General features: G+C 43.9%; 1 protein-coding gene across 3 annotated transcripts in view; it reads left to right on the top strand.

Annotated features, from left to right (window-relative positions):
* Positions 1-22,128, top strand: part of PFN2 (profilin 2) — a 119,287-nt gene that overhangs the window by 22,650 nt on the left and 74,509 nt on the right. The gene's annotated exons all lie outside the window — the stretch shown is intronic.

Here is a 22,128-nt window from a genome sequence, read left to right as displayed (position 1 = left end):
GATTGGCCATCTTCGCAGGATGGGAGTGAGGAGCTGGACATAGTCTCACATTTATACCTGAATATGCTGCGTCCTGTCCCCACAAAGGGCTGCATACCCCCCCCTGTAGTGAGTGTGAAGCCACTTTGACGTTTTCCTTACTTACAAGGCACAACTCCGTAGAAGTACTAGACCTCTGACATCACCACTTTAGTACACTTCTGAACCTATGAAAAGACTGTTGGGAGAACAACTGCTTGTGCTGCTGAATGGGCTGCCACTCTGCTAGACTCCTGCCTTTCTGTGCTGCCCTGCTGTTCTGCCTGGGTGAGAAGGACTGCACCTGCATCATTTGAATCCAGAGCGGACTCCAAGGTCTTGCTTCCTAATTTGAGGGTCATAATACTTCCAGCTTACCTGCACGTGGGCTCTGCCATCTGTGAGTTTGCCCTGCCAAGTTGTGCCCCCCCCCCAGTCCTGGACCCCTGGAATTGCGGCCTAAGGTGCTTCTTCAAGCAGACACGCATCCTCCTCTGAACTGGCAAATCTTTGCCTTTGTGTGGGTTGGTACCGGTGCATACCGCTGCGTGGAGCAGACCCGGCGCATCGCATTCAAAACTAGCGCATCAACCTTGGAGTCGACACGTCCTCTGTTACAAGAGCAGAACCGGCACATTTCCCTCTGAATCGATGCATTCCCGCCTTTGCGTGGGGAAACCAGGTACATAGCTCTGTGGGATCGTAACCAACGCATCGCCTCGGCCGCACCCTGCATCTTCCTCTACGTCCATGCAAACCATGATCAAGTTGTTCCATTGTTATGCCATTGTCAACATTCTGTCAGATATAGACCTAATTGTGCCAGAAATGAGCCCATTATATTGGGGCACCGGCTACAGTAGGCTATGCCCTCTGAATTATGTACTGTGCTGGGATGCGCTTACAGGGATCTACTTAATGACGAGCTGCCTGTTGGAGACCCCTCGTTTAGAACATGCAGTTCTCCAGCACACACACATGCCCACATATCTCTGCGGGTTGTTCTACTGATAAAACACGTTTTGAAGGTCAAAAGCCTTTTCTGTATCTACCAAGACTTTATACCACTGAGGTGGAGAACCATCCTCTTGACCATGTATAACTTCAGCAATTCAGTCTTCAAAAGCGTGCATTAATATAGCTGCATCTTTAGATAATATGGTAGGGGTTTTAAGTGCAGATAAAATACATTTATAGCTTCCTATGAAAAGGTATTTTTTTCAGCTTGGTAGATATATATTTTGAAAATGGTTCAAATGGTGACGTGTTTCTGTGTCTCTGGGGTAATGGTATTTGTTAGTCTGTGTGCCATGCTAATATTTTCTCTGCAACCCATCCATCTATCAAATAAGCCGCACTGTTATGCCCAAATTAAGGATCTTTTTGGATAAAATCTAATGTATGTTTTTGCGTAGCCTTTTTGCTTGCGCAGCAGTTAAAAGTGTGAATCTGTTGAAGCTTAGTTTGAATATTTGATTTGAAGTGTCCTTGACAGTTCTTTTTGGTTCCGAGCAGGATTGTATTAATGATCTACAAGCTAAAAAGTTATCATAACATTTTGACATCAAATCAGCGGGGTAATTTATGGCATGGGCAAAAAGCACAAATCTGGGTGTTGACTTCTCCTAAACAGTTGCAATCACAGTACAACAGGATCTACAAGGGAGGGTTACTCAAGTTTGGAAAAAGGTGGAAGGGTAGCCAGAGTGAGGGAAGGAGGCGTTGGCAGCAGAAAACAAACATTGATTTCTTAAAGTATGTGAGCAAGATACAGATGGGCTACAGTAAAGCAGATTACAGCTTTAACTGACTTGAGCAACAGGGGGAAAAAAGTGGTAACTCCTCTCCCCTCCCCCATTAGTCATTCATAGACTCTCTGTAGTCGTAATCTAAAAATCCCAAATCAGTTAATAAGATGACTTAGCCATATAATCAAGTGTACTCTTATGCATCAACTGCATATCCAGGATTAATGATTTATTTGAACTAGAAACTTTACACATCTGAGAATGATACATGACATTCAGTGGCCTTAGCGGTTGAATACAGGCAGTAGTTATTCTCCATAGTATATTGCCACAGCTCTGTAGAGTAAGATCCATGCTCAGTATGTGATCAAATAATTGCATTAGCATAATTTCCTAGTACAAATATTATTACACGGGTGGTTTAATGTTTTTGTTTTAACTGTATTATGATTATTTAACTTTAACTCCTCAGAAGTTCCCCACGTTTAGAGAAAGACCGATGTAGCAATGGCAATAACAGATCTTGAGAGGGGCTGGATTTGCACAGCTGGAACACCCAAAATACTGGTGCCAAATATGTTACTTTTTCTTAATTCATCAAATTGCTTCAAGAATAGATCTTTTTCTTGGTCTCAAAATGCTTGAGTAAGTTCTCAAATGTTTTTTTTTTTTTTTTTTTTTTACCAAACTACTTTTTTGGTCATGTTGCTACTCGTTTGAAAGTAGACAGGCTACTTCCAATATGATTTCATAACCTTATTAGACAAGGAATGCATATACAATTTTAAACAGCTGTTTGTGTGGTTTATTTATTATTATTTTTTTTTTAATGAAAGAAACTGATGGTTCTTTATCATTAGAAATAGTTTGAGAAACATTCAAAACCACTGTTGGAGCGGATATTAGTGCATATCACAGCTTTTTATTGAAACAAAAAAGGGACTGCTAAGTCATTTAGATTCCCATGCATTGGGAGGATATCATTCCGACCTTGGATATTGATCGCTGATGAAACACTTAAAGCTTGCTGTCCTCTGCATTGTGTCTCCTCTGCATTGTGTCTAATACAATTTACTGTCCAACACACATTGCCCCTACAAGTTCAGCCTAAACAATGAATGAGCACTTAATGCCAGAATGATTCCCTTTGTTATTGGCATTGGAACTTAAAAACTAAAAATGCAGCTATTTGGGCTCGTGTCCTTGACCCTAGGTTTAGAACTCAAAAGGGTTCTGCTTCTGATAATTCGAAGTACATCTGAAGCAAGAAAAACATCTGCTTCAACAATTAAGCCTTGTAAGAAGTTCATTGCTCTACTGCCTGAAACACGTGTTGGCTAGAGTTGTGTAATATAGCTGTTTTCTGGCCTTAAATTTTTATTTAGCTATGATTGTTGAAGATAATGTGATGGGTGCCTCTGTTTGGCACTTATAACAATGTTTTTGCATCTATTTTCCATACAAAGTATGTGTTGTGATACTTAGAGAGAAAGAGATGAAAGAATTGAAATATGGATGCCCCAGTTTGAAAATTAGTGGATTTTTGTCTTTGTACTGGTCTGCATTAGCAAATACAGAGGTATTATAGTTGAAAAGAAAGCAAGCATTTGCAATGCAATAGGTCTCGCATTTACGTGAGTTTGAGCTATTCACATTACAAATATCAATGCCTTTTTATTTTTGTTTTTAAAACTTAAATAAAAGGCATTGTCATTTACAATGGCAATAGCTTAAACTCTCGTAAATGCGAGACCTATTGCATTGCAAATGTTTGTTTATCTTAATGTTACTCCTACCGCATAACTCAACATCAATTGTGATCATATTAGCCATATACATATAGATTTCTTAAGAGTTTTTCAAAATATTTTTCAGTCACATATATACAAAACACATATCGTACATTAATATACACACTTTTACATTGTTTATCTTCTTTTGATCGACGCCGATATGTTTTTGTACACTCCCCATATCTCAATTCACTCCCTCCTTCAATCACCAAACAAGCACATTCTCACTTCAGCCACATTCAGGACCCCTGAAGATTTGGGGGCCCCCTTGCACAACCGAGACCTTCGTTAGGCCCATATGCGGACTCAAATAGTTTATTGAACACGCTTTTCTGAGCCCAACCACTAGATGGCGGTATAACACTCAGAATAGCTTTATCACGGAGTGCTATTTTTATATCCATTTAACGATATTGGCAACCTCCCTTCCCTCACACCTACGTCACAGGTGCCTATCTGACAAGACCAAACAACTAACTGCCTGGACCAGTCTTTTTTTTTTTTTTTACGGCGGTCTGATTTAAGCGCTAGAAACTAGTAGAAAACCGCAAGGCGCACAAGCTGTTGAGTTCTTTGGGAAAGAGAAGAGTCCTCCGGAAAATAATGGCAATGGACCATGTGATGACCACAGGAGTTGGGAGATATGCAAATAATCAGTAAGTGATCACCAACGGACTTCTAAGAGTAGGGACAACACCGGCCCCTTTTAGAGATTTCAGTTTGTTAGTTTAACAACGTTCAAAACATGCAAGCTCCCAACGAAACGTAGCTAAGTAATTCCCAGCCCGCTAACGTGTCTCATCCAAAGGGCATGTGTCAGATGAAAAGTAACCACCCAGTAGAAAAACTGCACATACAAACTCCGCGATCTTAGGCGTGCCTCAAACACTATTATGTAAATGAAAGAGGATGGTTTAGAAAATGGCTAAATAAATGAATACATAAATAAAACAAACATTTGGGCGAGGATGCGGCCTAACTGCTAGAGCAGTCGAGCTCGTGAAACTGGTTCGAGTCTCTGCAGGAACGCTCAACTCAACATCCCGTAATTCTGTGCAAATCTCCCCGTGCCTAATAAAAATTGATTGTGTCTGTAAAGCGCTCCGATACCCTCTGGTCGAGTATGCGCTATATAATCGGATGAAAAGTAACCACCCAGCCGAAAAATTGCACATACAAACTCCGCGGCTAAATAAATGAATACATAAATAAAGCAAACATTCGTGCGAGGATGCGGCCTAACGGCTAGAGCGGTCGAGCTCTGAAAACTGGTTTGAGTCTCGGCAGGGACGCTCAACTCAACATCCCGTGACTCTGTGCCAATCTCCCCGTGCCTAATAAAAATTGTGTCTGTAAAGCGCTCTGATATCCTCGGGTCGAGTATGCGCTATAAAAAACAAGACACGCGGCCGAAATGGGAGAAAAGTGAACGTGCGGCAGCCGGTTACCTGTTTTACTTAGCAGGCGGCTGTAGCGAAGTGACTGGATACGTAAAGCAAGCAGCAATAGGAGGTTATGGTGTTGGGAGAGCATCGCAAGGCGTGAGCTGATCTGCAAGGACAGTCCGAAAGCGACAGGAAGTGCTAATTAGAACAAGCATCGATCTCTTGTCTTTATGGGGCCATGTGATCCTAATTAGAAACACATGGCCCCATAAAGATAAGAAAGTGCTGTGCGACAGACTCAAAGCAGACGAGCCAGTCCGGGTGGACCGGCCTAAAAAGCGAAAGGGAGGCAACCCAAACAGCTAATTTCCAATGGCAGGCCACCGTTTACCATAAACGGGGACGCCAGCCAATGGAAATAAGGGGCGGGGCTTCAAGCCCTTTTCTCAAACTCATTGACAATAAATCTCGCCGAGCGAGCAGCGCATGCGCTACAACGCTAGGCAAGACCTAAAAAACTGTGCATGGGCAAAAGTGTAAGGAGGTTGTTCCAAACGGGGTGATCTTTGGGGTGAACAGAAAGGCCTTGGGTTGAACCTTTTTATCACACCGACTAATGGTGTAACTATTTAGAACAAGCATTGACATATTGCTAGGTGCAGGACGGTGCGACGATGGGTGCGTTAGACAGTGAAGTGAAAAGGAGACACCTGGAATGGCGGAAAATGGGAGGAGACAGCAAATGGCAAAGAAAAGACGAATCGGGGACTGTGAGGAGGTGTGAGAATTTAGTGGGAGTAGAAGAGGCGAGCCAAAAGAGGAATGCATTGTAAGACAGATAAGGATAGATTGTACACTTCAAAAAGATCCTCATTGTTTTGTGAGACAGAACTGCATTGGTATAGATGGCAGCTTTGGAGGCTGTTAAGTGTCTTAAGTGGTTATGGGGGGGGGGGGGGACTAGGAGGCAATTCTGTCGCATCAGCTACATCTCACCGTTTGGGAAACTGTCACCCATGGTAATATCGCACTTTTTACGAAAGCGAGCATATCTCGCCGCAATGGGAACGTGAAGTGTTGAAACGCCAAAAGCAGCAATGCCAGACGACCTATATAAAGTACAAAACTAGGAAAATAATTAGATGTCATTGTCTACAGTACAACATGATCTACTATGACTACCTCCAACATGATTACGCATTACCTGATGCCAATGTGGACGCCCACCCCCTGAGGTCATTAGGGTGAGGCTGTGGACAGCTTTTAATATAAAGTTACGTACAGCAGCCTGCAGTGGGACATCCATTTTCACGTACGTGACTAACAGTAGTGACTTGGTTGCAAGTGGTGACAAAAAGTCCGCTGCACTGAAATACCACTGAATGTGAGAAGCATACTTCACTTCTTGAAAATGGAGTGAGAGGAGGACCTGAACCAGGGAGACTATTAACAGGAAACAGCCTTACACTACACGCTTCTAAAACAAGTACCGTGTCGGACAGAGTGTGTACACAGGCGGGAGGTGGGGGCAGGCAAGAGAAACTGGGCGCGGCTTCGAGGCTCAATCCAGGGTTTGAGTGGAGCGGGGCCGGCACCGCCGTGGTGGGGAACGGCAGCACGGCTTCTAGGCTCAGTCCAGAACCCCAGAGTAACTTAGTGCACTAGCGCACCAGTTGAAGAAAAAAAAAATTAAAGGTAAAGCGCGACATCGCGCTCTTTAAAAACAAGTACTTTGCTGAGGAGCGGGTGGGGGGGGGATAGGCTTCTAAGTTAAAAGAAACGTGCGGCTGCAAAAGTGAACGCCATCTGTTTCCAATTAACGTGACCGCGGACAGGCAAATGTAAACAAGCGCGGGCGCGATCATTGGAAACGGATGGTGCCGCTGCTTGCTCCCGAGGCACATAGGCTGTAGGAGGGGACATTTACAGATAAGGCGGGACATACCCGAGCCTTTGGCCATTTGCGTGCTTTCTGTTGTGGAAGCCATACGCAATGACCAATCAAATGCGTGGCAGTAAAAAAAATAACGTGGAAAAGCTCTGAGTTGGAAGTTCTTACAATAAGCCTTGCAGAGCAGCGCATGCGCGCTGGCTCAGGAAGACCTTAAAAGGATCTCCGAACAGAGGGTTTAGAGAGGTAGGACCCATTCCAGTTCCTTACCTTTAACACCTAAGAAGGTATGGGTTAAGGATACAGTGGGGTTATGAACAGTATAAAAGACAGTAAAGGTCCAGGAGAATGGGAAGGAAGAAGTGGAATTGTAATGGTCAAAGGTGGATTATTTGCATGAATAATCTTTGTCAGTGGAGTATAATTTGCATGAGCACAATTGCAGTGAGCTCAAATTTCATGTGTTAAGGAAGATGGATTACTGGGCTTTATTTAGTTTTATAATTGTTTTAATTAGATTTTATTTTTTACAAAAGGTGCAACAATGTTGTGACAAATACAGTGCATGATAGCGGTAGACCCAATGTTGTTCTCTGGGCCCACCAATCTCCACACCCCTACAGAATTTACATTGGGTAAAGACTAACGACCCTCCTTGGTAATGCACCGAAGATGTCTATACGTGTGTCAGTTGTTAAAGTTCATGTCCTGTCTCGAGGTCCAGCTGTGTGTTTCCATGGCGGGGGTTGCCATTACGTGCTACTGTATTGGGGTTGGGAATCATCATGCTGCATATGTAAGATGGGGTCTGGTGAATGTGTCTGCAAATAAGTGAGCAAGGGCTGCCAGGTCTGGTAGAGGGGGGAAGAAGTTCATAATACAAAGTTGGTTGCTCGTTACAGTATATTAAATCTGCAATTCGGTCCTTAAACTGTGCGCATGCCCTCTTCTCCAGTGAAATGCCACCGTTCGCTAGCAGCAATGCCAGTGCCACATATCGCCTATATGTGGTTGTCAGTTGCTTGACCCGACCCATGATAGCCATTAGTAGTGTCAACTGCAGGGTCTCGTCCACTGTAATAGCCATTGTTGCTTGTATTTTGAGCCGATGGGATTGTATTGCCCCACAGGACCATGCAAAGACTAAATGATCTGCACGCAGTACCCACATCTAATGCACTTATCGTCTGGTCTCAGTTCAAATTTATAATGGCTGACAGGGGTATAATAAGCTTGCTGAAGGGATTTGCACTGGATGATTCGTAGTCTGCTGCTAGAGGATATCTGCCTGTCTGTTCATCAATTAGGTCAGTACCTAGTTCTGCCTCCCATTTTTGTCGGGCCTTAACCCAAGGGCCTGGTAGTTCTGCCTGTGCAGATCAATAAAAAGAGGAGCTCATGTTTGGTACTTGTGCCCAGTAACAGGTTATGCAGTGTAAGAAAAGTAGGAGGTTCTGTTTTGAAACCCGGTACAGCAGCCCTAGATATACATTTCAATCGAATGTATGTGAACGTATCTAACTGGATTCCAAGTATGCTGGCCAGGTACTCTGCCTGCATGAGGAAGGAATCATTCTGATTACGATCACCCCAATTAGTGAGCTTTCTATTTCTAAGGTGCAGCTTCCCCAAGGATTCATGTTACTGGCAATATTGAGTGATACTCAAGTGGGAGGAGTTGGGAATATATACCTTCCTGTCTACTCTATGGCAGAGCCGCTTCCAAGTTTTATTGGTACAGGCAACTGTGGATGGACCTACAGTGGTTTCTGCTGAGGAGATACCTATGAAAGAGGAGGGGCAAAAGGTACCATAAAGCCCTGGTAAAAAGCTAAATGAGGGAGGAAAGTAGTGGGATGATGCCAATGAATTGCATAGTGCACCTGAGCACATAAATAATAAACGCCATATCAGATGCCTCAAATCCTCCCTTCTGAAATGGATGAGTGAGCGTTTCCCATTTAACTTGGGGTTGCCCTCCAGCCAATGAGTTGTATTAACTGAGCTTTCAATGCACCAAAGAATGATTGTGGAAGTGAGATAGGGGTGTTCAAAAAGAGATACAGCAGTTTCGGGAGGAGCATCATCTTCATTAAGGCTATACGCCCTGCAAGAGATGGTGCGAGTGAGATCTAGCGGGTGATTTGACCCGTGATGATACCCTGTAATTAACGCACAGTATCTCATCTTTGTCTCAGTGGATCTCCACTTAGATATTTGAGGTCATCAGTGTACCACTGTTGAGGGAAGTTTGGGGTGAACTGAGTCACAGCGGAGGTTAGGGGAAATAGTTAAGACTTTTCCTAGTTTATTTGAATGCCCCATAAACCGCCAAATATGATGAATTCCTGCAAGATTCCTTTTATGCTCAGTTGGGGCTCCCTGAGATAAAAGCTTGATATCATCAGCATATTGGGCTGTTAATAGGTGCCGATTAGTGTATCTCAGCGCAAATGCTGCCTTTGTTTTAAAGCTAGGGGTTCAATGGCCAAGGCAAATGGCAAGGGTGAGAGTGGGCAGTTTTGCCTGGTGCCCCTCTATATCAAAAGGGTCTGCTAGCGCTCCATTAATGCGCACTGTAGCTAGGACATTTAGGTACAGCCATTGAACCGATGTCAAAAATTCTAAGAAAGCCCATTCGGACAAGCATTGCCCGTAAAGAGTCCTATTTTAGGGAATCTAATGCTTTGGTGTAGTTTAAAAAGACCACCACTGTGTTCAAATTTGGGTCAATATCTTGTAGAACTGCAAAGAGGGTTCTCAAGTTATAGGAGGTGGGCCTACCTGGAATGTAACCAGACTGATCAGGTCGCACCAGATGTGTCCTAGAAAAAGTCTATTATCAAGTAGTTTCGCTAATATTTTTATATCCCAGTTAACTAAAGAGAACTGTACTAATCACACCGATCTGGTGTTTTTCCTTGGTTTGATCAGGGCAATGATCATAGCCTCCTTCATGGTCTTTGGGAGTTGCTCTGCCTCTTCAAATGCTGATAGAAGTATTGTAGGGAATATCACAGCATGTCTACAAAATTCTTCCTGGAGGCCGTGTAGTCCAGGTGCTTTTCCGGATAGGAACTGCTGTATTACTTCTAGGGTTTCATCTTTGGTGAACACGAGGAAGGTGTGACGAGAATCTCCTAACCAACCCAGTCGCATTTTCCAGATATCTTTTCACCTCAATGGGTTCTTTTCGTTGAGTGGTGTAAAGGAATTGATAAAGGTCAGTAAATTCCTGCAGAATCGCAGGTGTCTACGTGTTCAGATCCATGTGCGTATCTGAGACTAAGCACATCATTTGCAGCCCATGGTCTTTTAACTATGGTAGCAAGTGTCTTCCCAGGTCTCTTACCTCTCACCATAGGCTCTTGCTACTGCATATTTTCCATGAAATGTAGTTTCCCCAGAGTGCCACTTCGTTTTATTCAGTGGTATTCAGTCAGGGTGGTTTTAATCGGCACGCCAGTTTGGGGTCCTGCCCAGTAACTTGTTGCTTTTCTAGCCACTTTAGTGCCTTTTCCAATCTAGTTGGGTGGGTTGAGGGTGCGCAGTACCCCTCCACCTTTGGCCTTACATATCCCCCTAATAGGGACTTTAAAGGCTTCCCAAACAGTGTCAATGGACCCTATAGTATGTTTGTAAAATTCAGCGATGTCTAGCTTTAGTTCATGAGAAAACAGGTTATCTAGTTGTGTGGACTGGGAGGGACGGCGGTTCGGGCCCAATGGGGTCTGCGCAGGGTTTAAGTCGAGCAAGGCTGGTGAGTAATCTGAGAATATGATTTTTGAAAGGTCTGTTGTATTGTGATTCAGCAATCTTTCTTTTTTTTTTTTTGCCAGTGCTTCTTTAGTTCCATGGAGGATGAAGACGGAGGGGTTAAAGTTACGTGAGATCGGTTTAAAAAAATATTTATTTATTTATTTATTTATCTATCCAGGGTCCTATATCTCCATTTTTTTTAGTCTGTTAGAGAGGAATTTAATCCCAGAGATTTAGACTGACCCTGTGGTACGTTCGGAAAAGGCTCAGTATCTGTTTTTAGGTCGAGCCTAGTGCAGTGCGAATGCGCTGCTCTAAGGAAGGCTTATTGTGATCGTTCAAAACTTCTCCTTGTGGGTCTCACTCCACCCACACATTGGATTGGCCTTTGCGTGTGTCTTTCAATAATGAAAGCACGCAAATGGCCAAAGGCAGATGCATGTCCCACTTCTTAAAATGTTCACTCCCATGGCGTTTTGGTCTCGGGAGCAAGCAGCGGCGCGCAGGGTGGCAGCTGCATTCCTCTCCTCGTGGGTCAGGTTACTAAAACAGAGCGCGGTCGCTTTCACTTTAGCAGCCGCGCTTGCTGTTTTGTGTGGGCTTGTTAATTAGTTTTCTTTTTCTTGACATGTTTATGGAAGTTTAGCAAAACAAAAATAGTTCCATCAAAGGTCACTTCTGAGACTTTCCTCTCACTCGTGGCTCTGTTAGTGTAAAACTCCTACATTCCACCTATCTCCCCTAGTCATCCCCCCTCTTTCTCTCGCTCTAGTTTCAAGCGAACCCCCCCCCCCCACACACACACACGCGCACACACACACACCCACACACACCCAGGTTGCCGTTTCAGGCCTCTTGTGCTAACGCAGCCCCCGTGTTGTCAGCGGGCTACCCTCAAGTACATGTGCACGATTCCTTCAACAACTGCCCTCCATTTCGAACTTCCTGCAGATAGCCAAGCACAGCCCTGTCTCGCATTTACTTTTTTTACACTTGTGCACAGGCTGGAACCTCTCTTATTTAGGGGCCAGCACTAGCAGCAGTAGAACAGCAGCCTGCCATTTTTAACAAGCGCCTAGCTTTACTTCGCAATGGCCTCTAAGGCACTGTGTTCGGGCCACTTCTCTGTGCCGGGGGCTGCAGGGACTCCCGCTCACCCTCTCTCCCGCCCCAACTCTGGGGAGGCAACTTCTTTACCATCAAGCTCTGGCTGTAAGGCTCCATCCTTTTTATCAAGGACGGGCATCTCGTATGCAAATAATGTCCATGCCCCGCCCCTCTTCAATACGCACAGATAACGAGGCTAGGGTCCGAGTACTGCCTGGGTCCAGGGCCTTAGTGTAAACAACTACCAAAATTAATGCAAGGACAGAGAGTACCGAAAACACAATATACAGCTGGAAGCCGTCCCGTTAATCTTCCTTTCCTATGAACTCAGAGAAGCAGCAAATGGCCGGCTAATTGGGAGGCATTTTTAGGGTACGCTGAAAGACGGACTGGATCTCTCAGACTGTTATGTTATGTTATCTGGGGTTTTATTAAGCGCTCAGCTACTCAGGCAGAGTGTCCCGGCGCTAAAGACTGCAACCCCCCAAGCGGGGACACCTAAAGGGCAGCCTGCATGCTATAGCATTTCTCAAACCGCTTTACGATAGCAGCATAAAGAATGTTATATCTCTGTTAACTTGCATCGAGGCACTTGTCTTTGTGCTTTAAAGTGCCTTACAATGTGTCCGCATATATTTCTAAATCAGAGTACTTGCACTAGTATGTAGCAGTTGTATAGCTCTTCAATTTCTGGCTCCACAACACCCAGAAAAATGTGATGCGTGGCTAAACACTTATGAGGTCCCAAAGGTGAGATCTATTGGCTATGCCAATGCTTGTTGTAACATGCATGCACCAAGTTACAGCTTTTTAGAACAAAATACCATTGTTGTATATATTTTAGGAAGAGCTGCTCTTGCTGTACCAACCAAGATCAGGCCTGCATCTTCTCCACGATTTAGGTACACTTAACCAATATTACGACATATGTCATTTACAAACATTTTTATTTTTATTAACTGTGCCTCTGAACAAGTATTTTATAGTAAGCCTTAAATCGTCCCCTCTTAGCATCGCCCCAAGACGTTCATCTCCGCTTTAGGAGCTCAGTGTAGTTTTTTCTAGGCTTGTGGGTCGTCAGTTTCGAGACAATTCAAAAGTTTTCTTGCAACACTTTGGTGTGAAATTTTATAAAATATGTACACCACATACTGGACAGGATGCTTCCGAAATCTACTTGTCTTGTTAAACAAAAACAATACCTTTTGGTGTCTTGTCTTAAGGTGACAAAATGTCATCCTTGTTACATCAGCGCTTTGGTAATAGTCTGTTCATATTCATTTCATATCAGGGTTTCTATTGTATTTAGAATCTGGTTTTGCCTTTTTTCCGCTAATTTACATAGATGGTTTGGATGCATCTGGCAAGCGGGTTTTCCAGGACATGGTATATAGTCTGTGCGTAGCCACACATTAACCTGTTTACGGGTGTTCTGCAGCTCCTCTCTAAGCTCTCCCCCCCCCAAACTTGCGATTTAGTTTTTTTGAAAGATGTAAATCTGCACCAACGCAACATGCATCTACGGGTGCACTTTTGTGACTTTATAAAAAGAGTCAAGCTTCTGATTTATTTTCTTGTTGTCCATGTTTGCTGCCTTTAATCGTTTTACACGAATTAACCATTCACCTTTGCTTTTATATTGGCACGCATCAAACGTTTTATTAGAAGCTTCATGAGAAATGTATTTAAAGTGGCACAGTAGTTTTCATGGCGCAATTTTTGTATACATTATATTTTGAAGGCAACAACCACCAATCTTGCTTTCATGTTTATCCACGTGTGTGTGTGTGTGTGTGTGTGTGTGTGTGTGTGTGTGTGTATGTGTATATATATATATACACTGAAAAAACCATAGGTTTCACACATGTTATAGTTAGCGGAAATTTTACTGATAAAAAACCAATTAAATTCCCCCGTTATAGTTAGTGGAGGCAACTATAACTCACGCGACCGCAATCCTCTGCTGATGCTAATACTGTATTTAGACACTTATTTGCCCATGTCTTCTTCCATAAATTTTTAGCTATACATATATTACAAATATGTTTTTTTTCATAAAGACACATATGTCATCAGCAGAAGATTGCGGTCGCGTGAGTTATAGTTGCCTGCACTAACTATAACGGGGGAATTTCATTGGTTTTTTATCAGTAAAATTTCCGCTAACTATAACATGTGTGAAACCTATGGTTTTTTCAGTGAATTTGCAAGGTTTTTTAAATCCTAATTCCTAACTATAACGTGTGTGAAACCTATGGTTTTTTCAGTGAATTAGTACGGTTTTTTAAATGCTAAGTTACTTTACGCCATTCGTGGCGTGCGCGCCCACTTAACGCAGTTCGTTCCGTGCGCGCCCACTTTACGCAGTTAGTGCCGTGCACCCACGTTACGCTAGATGGGCCATGTACGCACGATGCGCTTCGCGCACCGTGCGCACATGGAGGACATATGATGCACTTCGTTTTGAAAGGTAATATTTTAATTTTTAACACGTGTTATAAGCCATGCACAAATGGAGCCCTTCGGGCACCATTTGCACACGGGGTGGGGAGAGTGTGGATAATTTTTTTTTTTTAATATTTTTTTACCGTACGCGTACGGTAAGCGTAATCGGCGAAATTAGTGAAAAAATAAAAATTCCGTTTTTGGCCTTGGGGGATCTTTGAGGACTCCCTCATCATGGCTAGGTGCTTTGGAGCTGTCCAAACAGCCCCTTTACATGTTTTTGTCCGTGGTTTTTTAATCCACACTCAGTGCGAGAGAGAAAATGGCGGCCGCCGCTTCCTGGTTTCGGCCGATTCGAATGTTTACTAAGATCTAAGAGCCAATCAGAATCGCGCTCGCGCACGCCACCGTACGCGTACGGTAAGCGCACCGTAAGCTGGCTCAGATATATATATTGATTTAAAGGCTATTTTCTCAGAATCTACTGAACAGATTTACACCAAACCTACAAAAGGCACTTCCTTGACCTGAGGACTACCTCTCTGCCAAATTTCTAGTAATTCTGTTCAGCCGTTCGGGCTGTAGCTGTGTCTAAACGTCCTATGGAAAAATGCATGGGAAAAACGCGTTTTGGGACCCCCCTTTTATCTCAGCCCCCGCTTGACGAATCCCCCCGAGACTTTCAGGGTAGGAGCGGAGCGTAGCGCCCCACCTATTTTGAAAAATTCGCGAGGATTCGTCAACCGGTGCAAAAGTTATTCAAAATAGAATGTTGCGGATTTCCTATGGAAACGTGGTCCGAACTATAACTACCTACTGGCGACCGCCAGTAGGTAATATAATATAATCAAGGCATGCTCTGGAAGAATTATAAATAGTTTCAAACTATCTTTATGCTCAAACCAGTGTTAGTAATACAAGCCAAGCCCTCAACTCTCTGCATGTCCTTAGTGCTTGCGCCAATAGTAAAGGTTTTAGAATTAATCGAATGTACACGTTTAAACCGTTTCTATGTACTAGTCAAATCTTGGTTTTAGTAGAAGTTACACTGTTACCGTAGGCTGGCAGCTAAAAGGTTTGTGCTGCATGGGGTTGGGCCGACTTGTCTACTGGAAGAATTCTACATGAAAACGTTTTGAATATCACCTCAAATGTCTGTGACGTCAGGCGATAGGAGTTCCACGTGCCTGCAACTTGTCTTGGAAGGCTACTTTCCTAGTAGCTATCTATATATGCACGTAACGTTTTTCTGCAGAAAGTATACTCTCATGAACCAGACCGGTTTTTCCAGAAGAAAGAGGCTAGTATGAGAGTGCATTTTTTAGGTCTCGCCTGGCGAACGCAGCGCGAAGCGCTGTCGCCAGCGAGTTCTATTGTTGCTGACTTGCCTCGGAAGTGGGACAGGAGATGGGCACGCGCATGGTCTCGGCGGATTTGAGTTGGTGTACGCGCCTACAGCCACGCGGCGTGCACATCTCCTGTCCTCCTTCCCTCGCAAGCCAGCATGCAGTTTCACTTTCGTTAACACGCACGTCCTAGGCGCCTCGTGCATTTCATTTTTTTTTTTTTTTTAAATGCGCACGCGCGCTCCAAGCACTAACCGGCTCTTGTTGGGACTCGGCGCTGCTCCTCTGCTTTTCCTGCAGGTCACTGCAGCAACACGCGGGGCTCCGTTTTGCTCACAGGAGCCCCGCCTGAAATCCTGCTTTGTCCACACCATGCACTATTCACGAAGGCGGGGTGGGCTCCCGCCGGACTTCCTGTACTGTTTGGCGGCCCCCTCCCTGGGCCGTACGAGCCGCGCAGCACTAATTAAAAGTCCGGCGGTGTTGAAGTCCGCACACGCCGCCACTGGGCATGAGCTGCAGAACACGCAAAAGTTACATGTACCGCGCATGCACGGGCAGCCCTCGCAGGTCTTCTCCCCGGCCCGCATGTGGAGCTGCTTTCTCTTTTGCTTGTTCTTCCTGGTTCCAGCGCTCGCAGGTTCTTGCTGCTTTCCGAAGAACTGGTTAGTGTCCCTGGCTGCGGCTAAGCCCTCTTTGCATTTTTTATTAAGCTGACACGGTTGGGTATGCTTGCCCGTAACTTGATTTCTTCCGTCTATATGAGTATAACATGCTTCCGAATGATTTCTGTATGTTACGCGCTTCTACCTCGTTGCGTGGGCTACGAGTTTTCCCTGTTAGCCTTGAAAAGCAGTTTACGATGCCTACAATAATCGTGCTTTATATAATTTAATTTGGTTTCAGGGCTTTTCTTAACGGTACGTTAGCAAATTGTTTACCACTTCCGAGGAGGTGCATGTATTTCGCACAATGTATTTATTTTTTGGTCTGAATTACGTATACGAAGTATTGAGGAATTACATACCCTAGAATTCCTTTCCATGGTTGCTGCGATTGGTTGATTAGTCCCAGGATTTCAGTCATGTTTATAAAGTATGGAGGCACTACAATTCCCATAACTCCACACCATACTTGCTGCGATTGGTTGATTAGCTCGACCAAATCCCTTAACTGGTTTCTTAAATAGGCCTGTGTTTTTTAGATGCTGTTTGGAAGGGTGGACTTGTTAAATGTTGCAACGAGACCCATTCACCAAAGTACACCCACCAGCCTTGCGAAGATTCGGTGTGCTACGTTACTCCTCGGGGTAATGTTTAGAGATGGGGTGTTTCTCTCTGAAGTCTTGTTTTAATAGATAAAGAATTGTGCTCCTTTTATCGACCTCGGAAGGATAAACATCCTAGTGCTGCTAGCTTGCGCAGGGCCTCGAGGCTTCAGTGAACAGTAAGGTGAGCCTCACCCTTTGTCAGGGAGCGCACAAGCAGCAGGGGTGTCATTTGTATGCAGCACACAGACCCCTGGAGAGCTGGCCCGACGCCTCGAGGCGCTAATAAAAGGAGCGCTCACGCTGTGTTTCCTTGGAGAGAACGGGGCCGGCGCATTGTTGAAAGGAAGAAAGCACACTTCCAGCACAAGGCCATTTGTGTACTAAACTGTGCAGAGAAAAGGCTGTGTCAGCACACGATGCACGGTATTTATGGGCAAACCCTCGTGTGCACCAGTGAGGAACGTGCAGGACCCGCGTGTGGACACAAGCAGCTGATCCCCAACAGGTACTGGTGCATGTGTGCACATGTCTGTGTGTGCCTGCCTGCGTGCCTTTGTCAGTGTGTATCCATGTGTGTGCGCTCGAGTGTGTGTGTGTCTTTATACTTATTACAGCGCGGACCAGGGCTAAAAACGCAAGCATAAGTACGCACTCTTGAAGTTATTGCGACTGAAAACTGTCCTGCTTTTAAGAAACTACTGCAGATCCCGCGTGGGCGACTCTGAATACGTGTTTCTCTACACACATGTAAATTGCATGTAGTTTTAAAGCGCACCTTCACGTAAAGTAGCTGTTTTTTTTTTTATAGATGAAGAATTGTGCTCATTTTATCGACCTCGGAAGGATGAACATCTTAGTGCTGCTACTTAATTTTAGCGCTCTGTCAAATAAACAGCAACCCAGTGCTGCTGTTCAAAGTGGGCTCGCATATTAACGTCAGTAGGGCTAAAAGTGACCCCCGGACCATACTTTGAGAATCAAAGTTATATAACACGCATTCTCAAACAAGCATTTGCAATGCAATAGGTCTCGCATTATTAAAGTTTGAGCTATTGGTGTTGCATTATTTAGCAATGCCAATAGCTCAAACTTTAATAATGCGAGGCCTATTGCAGTGCAAATGCTTGTTCTTTTATCTAAGGTAGTCTTAAATTTGTACATTAATACATTCACGGCGTCTCAAGTGTCTTCGCACACTTTTTTTTTTTTTTGTAAGCACTTTTAAAAAAAAATTACTATTTTAATTGCTTTTTTCATACAGGAATAGCTCACGTTTTGAAGACCTTGCTGATTGGATACTATACGCAAGTCGTGCAGATCTCAGCGAAGAGCTCAGCCAGCTTATAATATTTAAAATGGGAGATAAATGCTGCCAGTACGCATGTTTGTCCTTTGGGGCTTGTGTTGTCCTGAAGGTGTTGTACAGTTGTAGTAGTTTCTAAGCCACGCCCTAGATGGTACATGCACTGTCACTTGCAAGACATTTGGATTACTTACTGGGGGCATTGAGCCTGCCCACTGCTTACCATTGCTTAGCTTCATTGTCCTGCAGGCTCCGGAGGCAGTGAATAGGTCTTGGACCGTGTGGGGCACCAGGCACCCATTAAATAAGTTGACCCACCTCCAAGAAAGATTGTTACAGCAGTGTAAGGTGTATGAATGATTACATAAAAAGCCATCCCCCCCTATCGAAAAAGTGTATTAATGGGGACATACTGATGCTGACGAAAGCCACTAAATTGAGGTGCATGGCAAAAACTAATTGATTCCACTTGAGGGCCAAGGAGTGATGGTAACTCCAACTAGCCTGTTTTCTCCCAGTTTTTGACCTTGCCAGACGGAACCATGAATAACTACTGATTTCAGCACCAACTAGGCAATTTTAGAGATTACTTCATATAGATCCCACACCCTCTTCCCTTAAAAATTACTACCTTGCAAGAAAAGCGGTTGCAGCATGCCTCGACCCTCAGCTTTTTGGGAAGGACTCTGATGAAGCTTGCACTGGATAACATTCAGTTAGTGGGAGTTTTTTAAGGAAAATGTCTTTCCTCTTTGTCCAGTAGTCCCCCCCCCACCACCCCCTCCCAGATAACTCGAGGTCCAATCTCTCTTGATTGTGACACTGTATAAGAGGAAAGTGAATCACAACCTCAGTTTCCCTCCCTCCATTTCCTGATTTTTACATAGCTATATTGTCACTCATTTGCTGGCTCTTCTTCGGTCAGCATGTGCAGTAGTCTTCACTTCTCTTAATGTGTTTGTCCCTCCTGTGAAGCCTCAGAAGTTAAGAGGTTATTAGGTGTAGGAGATGTTAATCTCCATGTTAATGATTACCCTGACATCCGTACACGAGTTAGTCTGAGCATGCCATGTACTTAATCTTGCAAAATCAGTGATTGGGCGCACTTAACAAACTGGATTAACTACCAGTTTCTTATTTGGTCGATAGCTCAATTTCAGACCGCCTTAGAGGTTGTCTGGTCTGATCACAAAGCCATCTCATTTAAAATCTTTAAAGCACCTCTGTCTAAAAAAAAAAAAATAATAATAATCCCACAGTCTGCCCATTTCGCCCCTGTGGTCCAAACGCAAAGTTCAGCAGTTTGTATACATCCTTGAATTTACAGCATCTCTGCTTATACCTGTACAGATTGTTCAACAACTCGCTCATCAATAGCCTGAATACCACAAAACCGTCTAAATCCCTTTGGGCTTCTTCTTTCAAACCCAGGTGTACCAAAGATCAATCAGTAGCCAAACGTCGCTATCTAGAGAGGCAATCATACAAACTAGGTAACAAAGCCATATATATTCATGGCCACTGGAATTATGCGATCTGTTGCCACTTTTATTTCGCATAGTTAAGGATTTGCCACATAATCCATCCTCATCTGCGTAATGTGTAAATATTAGCGGGAAAAAAATTGTTTCCAGCTTAAATGGATCAAAAGTTATACAAGCCTGGTGAGATGTTCACATGCATTGGAAGACACTTCGCAAGGGTTACCTGCCCATTTTTCAGTGGCTCATTTATGTATTTTATTGTCAAATTGGGTCTAATGAGTTGACATCTTCCCAGACAGTATTACCATGTGTAAAAAATTGAAGTAATGCTATCCAAAAATGTGCGCCATAATTTGCCTTTACTTGCCGCACACTTTGGTGCTCCCCTGTCACATAATTCTAGTAGGCCTGCCTATAATACACAAATGCAAAAAAACTAAGAATGGCCAGAGCTACCTATTCTCACGAGCATATTCTATTCTCTGTCAACCTTGTGAAAGAGATCCTGTTTCCTTTTCTCTGTAACAGCCTAGCTCATACAGCATATTTTTCGATATCACACCTAGTAAAGAGCTGCTTTCAGATTATTTTCAAAACAAGATAGTAAACTTCTCCTCACTGTTGGCAGTGACCCCAACAATTCTTGATATCCAGTTCCCTATGTGGTTCTTTCACTTCAATCAACCAAGGCCGCTGTGATTGTTGAACTCCACTTCATGTCATTAGGCTACCCTGTAGATATTTCCCTGTTAAGATTGCCAGAGCAGTGGCACCCGCACTAGCTCTTTTTCTCACAGCTCTGTTTAATTCATTGCTTAGATGTGATATTGCTGTTTGTTGTTGTAATGCCTATTGTGGATGGTACCAATGCTTAGTGTGCTTTAGTCAGCCTACTGCTTATCATTGATTGGCTTTCATGTCAGTCTTTTCTCGCATGCTTGTTCAATAGATGGTCTTTCTCTTCTTTTGTTTGTTCATCCCCAGGAGCAATGCTTCTATACCATCCTTTTGATTGGATGACATTAGCGCTTACGTTCAGGAAACATTTTTTCTTTTGCTTACAACACTTAATGGGAGTGCATGTGTCTTGTTAAGTCCTCAATATGATGCTCTCTCTCATTTACCCCCTCCAACTCTGTTCCTTCCCCCCTCTCCCAAGCAGTCTATTGCTACCTTTACCCCGCTCAGCTCTCCCGCTCTTTTCAGTGTTTTTCAAGTCTTCCTTGTGTACTTCTCCCCCCGCCATGTTTCTCCCACAGTCCCCACCCCCTCTGACCCTCCATTGCCCGAATACCTGCCCCACCCTCTGTTGCTCATCTGCTTTCCAACAGCCCCTACCATCCACCATTCTTAGTTTGCTTGCCCACATCCTCTTTCTCCTGCCCTTTGTTCGTCTGCTTGCTCCAGCCCCTCCGTGCACCCTCTGATGTCCGTGTGCTTCCCCACCTGCATAGTTACCTACTGTCCTCCCAGTTGCCTTGGAGGGGGTGCAATAAAAAGCTCTGTGGCAGTAGGCCGTGGCTGTGAGTAGTTTTTTTTACCTTGTCTCCTACCGTCCCTCACTCCGTGTTGCCACCCACCGTCCTGGCTCTCCCTCTCTCCTTGTTGAGAAATAAAAGAAAAGCAGTTGACAACGACCAGACTGACTGAGTCACAGTGCTTTTTCAGCCACACTGCACAGTAGATGCACTGCTGTAGAACATGGCTGCAAAACATTGATAAAGCCAGTAGCTTTCATAGGGGAGATCTATTGGCTTTCACAGTACTTCCTTCCTTTTCCTCCACTGCCCGTTGCTGCAGACTGTTAGCCGCTCTATGGTGTTCAGTTGCTTCACAGACCGGAACGTCGTCCTGCACGATGAACTACAATATGCTACTGGGCAGCTTTTGTCTTGATGATGTACTTTCTCACAATCCACTTTTTACTTTATCATTTACCACTCCGAGATGGGTGTTCACATTGTTGAACCAAAAAAAGTATGTCTTTTTCTTAAAATTTTTTAATTAAACTGCCAGCTACATCATCATACTGGTGACACATATTCCTGTATAGGTGAACATGGTGGGGGCAGGCTGGACCCAAAAAAAACGTTACTGCAGCATCTAGATTGTATTGTAATTAAATTTATATAGCGCTTACTGCCCCTGATGAGGGGTCAAAGTGCTTGTTCAGCGTGTAGCACGCTATTCCGGAACCCATAAAGGATTAGTGGTGAATTAGTATAATGAAAATATAAAAGTAATTTGAGTGGTGGATATGTTAGTAAGTTATTTATTTGGCTTGAGAAGGATAGTAAAGGGATAGAAGAAGGAAAAAGGTTTGCATTTATTAGCGCTTGCTACCCTTGGGATGCTGAAGCATGCCTATTCTTTGTGAAAGATGTACAGGCATATGTGTTCAGGCTGGGGCGTGTCATGTTTGGTGCAGTGGATGATGGTTTTAAACGTTTTTTTTTTACTAACCGTAGTAGAAGCAACCAGAGCCAAAAAGTCAACACTCCTTTCTAAGGGCAAGACCTTTTGATTTTGCCAATGCTTGTTTAAACTGTTTCTGGAAAATTAATTGCATATTTAATAAA

This window comes from Triturus cristatus, chromosome 11 (genome assembly GCF_964204655.1).
Source record: "Triturus cristatus chromosome 11, aTriCri1.1, whole genome shotgun sequence".
Taxonomy (NCBI): domain Eukaryota; kingdom Metazoa; phylum Chordata; class Amphibia; order Caudata; family Salamandridae; genus Triturus; species Triturus cristatus.
Note: the sequence above shows the minus strand (reverse complement) of the source record. Positions and strands in the feature narration are given on the sequence as shown.